Raw genomic sequence first — 8,357 nt, forward strand, 5'->3', positions numbered from 1 at the left:
AGAGTTCGAGTTAGCTATGGTGAGCCTCCTTGCTTTCGGAGGATTTCATTTACCTTTCAGTTATATCAGTTGTTAGGATGTCGTGGGTCTTGTCCCGACTTCCATCTTTATCAGTTAGAGGCTTCATAGATAGTCAGTATAGTTGAGAAGTCTGTATTATTCATTTATTTTATTAAATGTTTTAAAGACTTAAGTTGCCTATTTTATGGCGAGTTGAATAATTTATTCTATTCGGAGTTTTCTTTTGAGTTAAAGCTTTCTATTTAAGTTTTATGAACTTTTATTTCAGTTTTTAAGCTTTGTATGCTTGAATCAGTTTTCCGCTTGTAGTCAGCCAGGATGAGGGTTCGCTTGGGGACCAGCAATGGTCTTCGAGTGCCGGCCACGTCCATGGTGTAGGCTCGGGTCGTGACAACTCGTGTGTCTGTTTGTTCAACTTTATACTAGTTTAACAAGTAGACACATTAATCCTACATGACATAATACACGTAGGACATCATGTCGGACTCAAATTGTCGTGTAGGATGTCACGTAAGATGTATGTATCTATTTGTTCAACTTTATACAAGTTTAAGTGTCTGTTTCTGTACTCTCAAAGTTGAAGGGCATAAATATGAGCAGATGTCAATTTAAAAAACAGGGATAAGTGTCTGAAAAATACCCCAACTTTGGTCGGATTTGTTGTTGCGATACTAAACTTTCATAAGGACCTATTACCTCCCTAGACTATTTAATACCGTATTTTTTACTCCCTGAACTATTTATTTAATAATAGGGAAAATGCATAAGTACCCCCCAGCCTATACCCGAAATCCCAGAGACACACCTAACCTTTACTAAGGTCCTATTATCCCCCCGAACTTAATTTATCTATAATATTCTACCCTTTTTCGGCTTACGTGGCACTATCCTTGAAGATTTTGTCAACATGCGTTGGGCCCACAAGTTAGTGCCACGTAGGCCAAAAAGGAATAGAATATTACATATAAAATAAGTTCGGGGGGGTAATAGGACCTTAGTAAAGGTTAGGTGTGTCTCTGGGATTTCGGGCATAGACTGGGGGGTAGTTATGCAGTTTCCCTTTAATAATATACTTTGAAAGTATATATGTGTCCACGTTGACACATTACTAGTTATAATTTTGCATTATTTTTTATATCCACGTGGGCAAATACATATATTTAAAATACGGTATTAAATAGTCTAAGGAGGTAATAAGTTTTCATGAAAGTTTAGTATAGCAATAACAAATTCGATCAAAGTTGGAGTATTTTTCAGACCCTTATCCCTAAAAAACATATTTATATATTATGCCTTGAAAATAATGCCCTTTATCATGTTGGTAACTGTAGTAGGAAATTTAAATTCTCTAAATAAAACAATAAGGAAAGGTGAAGACATTCTATCATATATCTTTAACCATATCAAGCTTCAAAACCAAATTATTTCCTTAATTCTTACTTTTGATATTCTGGACAGTCTCCTAAGCTAGCTAGGCATAAATCACTTTGATTCTCAAAGAACATAAGAGGTAGCATAGGGTTGAGCCTTCTAGAAATGAGCTTAGTAATCTTGCTGAAAAATTACTCAGATGGACGGAACTGAAATATATGAAGTTAGCTGGACATACCACCTTTATAATCAAAATAAATAAAGTATGAGAAAATGTTTTGGTTAGTTTTCCTTTAAGAAAGAAAAGTCGGTTCCATAGAATTTTCTTATTCAGGAGGTGGACTTGTTTGCCGTTATCTTAATCAAATGATTTCATATGGGATCCACTCAAATCTAAATATTGCATTTGCCCCTGACCTTGTTAATTCAATCAATTCATCAATTGGGAGCATTAGTATTGTCGATAAAGAGGAGCTTGACTTAAAACTTAGGCTTTAGCTCTTAGTTAGCTTCAATGTATTGTTTTGTTTTGTTGTCGGCTTATGTTTATTGCAACAGTTGTCTTTTGCTTAACTTTATGTTCTAAGTCCATTTTATATCTTTACAATAGTCAAATAAACAAATAAATCCAACTTCAATGGAAGCATAGAAAATAAAAAGATAAAAAATATATTGTACTTCGTGCAAAAATTAGTCATAGAGATAATGATAAAAGTAAATTCATCAATTACTGTGAATTATAAAGGTCGGATCGAACTCAGTGCTATCACCAAAAATTAATGAATAAAGTAAGTAATAGATTAGGAATATCTCGTACTTGTCCATAGAAAAAAAGTATAAAATTGATATTTAATAATCATATATAGTCAATAGTATAATTACACTATACAAGAAGAGAAGACAAAGGATACCTCAAAAAGTAAAAGAAAATTGAAACAAAGATCTCTTTAAAAGAAGAAAAGATCATTTAACCTATCAAGAACTAGAGAATGTCTAATGAGGTGTAACGAGTACACGACTTGTTATTAATTAGGCATAATACATAAATATACTTTTTAACTTGCTTCAGTTGGCATCTATGTCCTCCAATTTTGGGTGTGCACCAGCAGACACTTAAACTAGTATAAGATTGAACAAGTAGACACATGTGTCCTACGTGGCATTATACACGTAAGACTCAACGTAGGATACGAAATTGACATGTCAGATGTCATGCAGGATAAATTATTTTTAAATGTTCCCTTACAAATGAAAACTAAAACTATTCGGGTCTTTGATATCGTAGAAATATTTCTTTGCTTCGGTAGAAGTGTGGAAAAATAATTTTATATATTATAATTAATTTTACCTATAGTTTTTGTTTGACTGAATTAATGAATTCATATTTCGCGTGAAAATTAAAAAGTAAGAAATTCAAATAAGAAAAGTTTGATTTGATTGATTTTTTGGTTTGTGTGTTTAAATAAATTTCATTTAGTTTTCTCCCTAGTGAAAATCAATTTGAAAGAATAGTAAACACCCCTAATTCCTTAATAGAAATAAATGATATTTTTTAGTCGAATAACAATTTTTTATTCATTTTTAAGAATAACTACTCACAGGTAAAAAAATGTGACACAAAATTCAATTTAAACTTTTTAGATTTTTTCTGCATGCATTTGCTCATATTCTTATCTAGCATTGATTTTTCTAGAATTTTTTTTGAATTCGTGCTGATTTTCATAAATAAATATAAAGTTAGTAAAATTAAATGCTTTTTTCCTTTATTAAAAAAGGGAAATGATATACAATGTTATATTTATTATCTTATGGACATATTCTAACAAACTCATCTTTCTTTCAAAAATAGAAAACAATAATCAATGCGAAGAAATAAGAAATTTTATTTGAAATTTTGATATTTTGGTTGAGTCTAATAAGCAAAAGAGAGAAAAAGAAGACGAAGCGGGAAAACTGTTACATTTGGGATTTAAAAAATCTAAAAACAAGTCAAAACTGAGTTATTTTATATGAAATATCTAGAATTACCCATTATCTATAATTAATACATTTAACTGGTTGTTCAGGCATTGCAATAAGTTTATCATAAATGCTGCTCCTATAAATTCCAATGGAATTTTTTTTATTTCCTCACTAAATCATTTCTCAAATTCTTAAAAAAAAAAATTCCTTTTAAGAAAAATGCAACAACAACCACCAACAAGTGGAATAGCTCACCAAGGCATCATATCAAATCCTAAAGGAATTTGGTGTTACAGGTGTACTACTTGCCGCGATGTGTTCACTTCGAGCCAAGGGCTCGCTGGGCACCAACGTAAGCACAAATCTCAGGGCACTTGGATAAGAGGTGCTCCTCATGAGAAGTTTTTTTGTCCATCTACTGGACTCCCCAACCTCTATCAACAATTGGGTACACGAAAGTCGACACCAACAGTGTTACGGGGCCAAGGAAAGTTTTACCGTCCCCATAATCCAATGGTGTACGGGCCTCGAAGACTGCCTGGACGCCCACGGGCGGTTTTGTATCAGCCACAACAAGCCATGATGCTTCAAGTGCCTCATGTTGTTGCATCTGCACGTATCGCTCCTCTACTTATTCAAGATCAAAACTTGTTTGCCAACCGTCCTAATCAATTGGTCGAGAACACCAATGTTGATGATCAGGAGGAGCTTGACTTAGAGCTCAGGCTTTAGATCTTAAGCAACTTTAGTTTGTTGTTTTGTTTTATTATTGTGTTATATTTGTTGGTTTGTTTTGTTTTGTTGTCGTGTTATGTTTGATGTTTTGTTTTGTTGTCATTTTATGTTTGTTGAAACATTTGTCTTTTATTTATGTTGATGTTTTGATTTTATTTCATTTTATGTCTTTACTATTGCCTAATAAGGAATTAAATTTCATGTCAATGGAATGATAGAAAATAAAAGGATAAGAAAATATTATTCTTTGTGAAAAAAAACTAGATAGAGAGATAATGACCAAAGTTGATTCACTAATTACTGTGAATCATAAAGGCCAAATCGGGCTCATTGTTATCACTAGAAAGTGATAAATAAAGTAAGTATCTGGTTAGGATGATATCTCACTTGTCCATAGAAAAAAAATAAAAAAATCGATATCCAATGACTATATAGTCACCACTATAATCGCAATGTACAAAAAGAGAAGACAATAGATGCCTCACAAAGAATAAGAAATATGACAATTGTGGACAAGAGAAAAGGTAAATAGAAAAGGGAGCAAAAGAAGGTAAAGTAAAATAGGAATAGAGATATCTTTATCTGAAAAAAAAAAGATCAATAACTATATAAAGAGATCTTTTGATATCTATCAAGAACCAGAGGAAGTCTAAGGATACGTAATAAGTACACAACTTACTATTAATTTAAAACTTTTGATAATTGCTCATATATGAAAAACACATTTGTTCTTTCTTCTCATTATTGTTTACATACTAAACTCATCAATTATCATCCTCATCCTAATTAAAACTCCATGTTCCCGAGTAGGTTTTTACCTTTCAGGGCAATCAAATTAGTCATGAAAGGTAATTATGATAATACAAGTTATTGTGAATGGTGAAAATATGACATACACATCAATATAGAGCAATGAATTGAGTTTGCAACAATCTTACCATTTTCACCTCACTATTATGTGTGCTTGATATTTAGCTAAAAGTGGATATTTCTAGTACATTATCACCTCATATATCTTGATCATAATTGTATTGTCACATCATTATCTCATATATTTTGAGATTATTATGAGTTTTATGTGTGTGGGAAGTATGTCGGATGAACACAAAAAAAATGTGATATTGGTTGGATTAGAATTAAAGGAATGATGATTGGAGCAAGGCCAAATTCACTCAATATCCTCGCTCTCGGCCGAATTCACTCAATATCCTTGCTTCATTAGACAGTCAAGCGAGCCTAGAAGCAAGAGATAATTTAGAGCTCACTTGTGATCCTCGTGAAGTGGGAACTCAGATGAGCCAAGAAAATTATCCTAGCGAGTTTGGATTAGGTTATTTGATTCCTACACATCTGGTCCTATAAATACCCTAGTAAATGACTTCTGAAAAGGGACATCGGATATTTGGAGACAAGAACACGCTTGGAGATAAGAGATAGATTCACCTCACATTTTTTCCTATTTCTTCTTAATTTCTGTTGTCATGGGTTTTATCATTGAATTTCTTCATACTATTAACAGTAGCTAAATTTCTATCTAGGGTGTGTGATGGAACCTTTTGAAATATGACTTACATTATGTTTAGTAAGTTTGCCATTATTTTTCTCTACTTGTTCAACAACGTGATTAACTCTACTAGTTGATGAGCCCTTAATTGATTATGCCTGTTTATCATGTATTCTTGAGAAAGAGGGCGTATTTAGGTGGTTGTTGAATAACACCTCTATCCAGGTCCACATTCTTATGTTATAGCCCACTTAATCTTTGAGTGGATAATACTAGTGTGAGAAAGTATTCTTACTTAGATAAGTATGTCTATTATGGTTAAAAAAGATCATATGTATAACCACATTTTGGGTTGTATGTCACTCCCTAAGCCTATATCCTGGACGTGGCCGGTACTCGAAAATCATTGTTGACCCCCAAGAAATTTTTGGTCTGGCTTACTACTTAGCGGAAGACTAACTCAAGCATACATAAGCTTAAAATTGAAGAAAATCATTTAAAACAAGTGACGGAATCTTAAAGTTGTTTGAAAATACTCCTTCTGTCCCAATTTATATGACTCACTTTCCTTTTTAGTCAGTCCCAAAAAGAATGACACATTTCTATATAAAGTAACAATCTAACTATAAAATATTTATTTTACCCTTAATGAAATGATTTACAGTCATACAAATTTCTATCATTCATTGTGGACCACAAGTTTTAAAAGTCTTCATTTCTTTCTTAAACTCCGTGCCGAGTCAAAGTACCTCATATAAAATGGGACGGAGGGAGTATTTGATATAAATGATAAAAGTTTAGCAAAATGTTTGAAACTGAATACTGAAATACTCTCAAAATTTTCCTTTCTGTAAAGCCTCTATTGTTGAAAGATAGGTGTTGAGACAAGACCCACGATAACTTTAATCAAACTACTAAAGGAATAAAAAATGGGAGTCCTCTGAAAAGCAAGAAAGACTCACCAAAAGTTGACGAGTAGTGATGTGATCTCAACGAAATGCCTATTGATAATACTAAATACATGTATTTGCATCATGAGACAATGCAACATCGGATAACATAGTACATGGAATTTACCGTATGTAATAAAGTTGAATGAAACAAATAACTAAGCTAAAGGACTGAAGCAACTCAATTGAAGTAAAGCATTCACGTGAAGAAAAATCATTTCGCTTTACACTATAAGATGCAATGATAACAAATACTAAAATATAAATACTTTACTTTATAGGGAATTTCTCTAACCGAAAATTATCACTATGAGCCTCATGATATTACAACGTATTACCCACATTGACAGAGTCTCCCTATACTTTGCCGGAGTATAGAACGCAACTTTAACTTATGGATCCACTAAAATCCTTCTTGAGGTAGGTGAGGAGTAGCCCATATTGTGGTACAAACATATCTGTGTTGGCGGTGTAGGTTATGGAGTTTAAGTTATCTTAATTTTTACTCTAAATCAGTGTTCAATACTACTCCCAATATATAAATATGTATGCTCTTATAAAATACTCATTGATACTCAAAAGACCCTCTTTAAGGGATAACTTAACTTTACTTTATCTATCTGAAATGCTTTTGAAAACTTTTTATGCTTTTCTGGAAATAATACTTCCTTTTTCTAAATGTAAAAATTATACATTTGGGATCATTAAAGTTCCTTTAAAACTCCTCTCAATCCTGCTTTAAATTACTCTTAGACTCTCTTTAAATTCCAAAAGCAATGTAAGGAAATAATAGCACAACAACTTTCAACAAAATCTCATCAACTAGGATTCATGTAAAAATATAAGCATGAACAACAATGCAAGTATCTAAATGCATAAAGTATCATAATCTCATAATTAAGAAATTAGAACTCAAAAAACCTAGCTTTCTCCGCTTGGATCCTTGCTCCAAGTCATAGAAGTGTTTATGAGAGCTTTAAGGTCAAACTACACCGATGATAACCTTAATTAGGTGTAAAAACGTAGGGGTTTAGACTTAGAATAGGTGGAAAGAAATTGAACCAACCCCACTTAAAAACAACCGGATCACTTCTACGAGCACCATGTATGGTCTATACAGGTTTCTACATACTGTACTGGTGTACCATAGAAAGATTACTGGAGACCAACTTCTAAACCAAATTCCACGAGCCAGGGTATACGACATGTTGAACGACCTACGACACATAGGTCTCTTCCATGCAACTCATTGTCAAAAATTCCCTTAAGTCCACTCTCTTTTCTACGAGCCCTGGGCTACGGACCATAAGACTTTGTACGGTTTTTAGTCCCAATTGTAGATCCAAGGTTCATCAATTTTTTTCTAAGTCTATATCTCTTCTACGGGCCCTGATCTACAACCATACAACTTCATATAAACCGTCCTATTGGTCCGTAGGTACTCATGTGGGAGTTGACATTTTCAATTTTCCAACTCAGCTTCTACGACCGCCATCATGGACCATATGTGGTCTCGTTCAAACTGACACCAGTAACTTTTCTACAACTTTTCAGCTTCCAACTCACTTACCGATTTTCGAGGGGTTAAAGTGTAGAATCGTAGTCCAGATCCTATATATAACCACGTTTTTGGGGTGTAAAATCATAGTCCAAAATAACACATTCTTTTTCTCCAAGCAACTCTACACATTTTTTGGGGTGTAATACCATAGTCCAAAACATATAGATTCTTTTTCTCTATGTAATTGTACACTTTTTTTGGTAGATTATATCCAAAGCATGGACAAAAACTTGGAGATCCTCTTATTCTGGCC

This window comes from Solanum stenotomum, chromosome 12, assembly GCF_019186545.1.
Source record: "Solanum stenotomum isolate F172 chromosome 12, ASM1918654v1, whole genome shotgun sequence".
NCBI classification, from domain to species: Eukaryota; Viridiplantae; Streptophyta; class Magnoliopsida; order Solanales; family Solanaceae; genus Solanum; species Solanum stenotomum.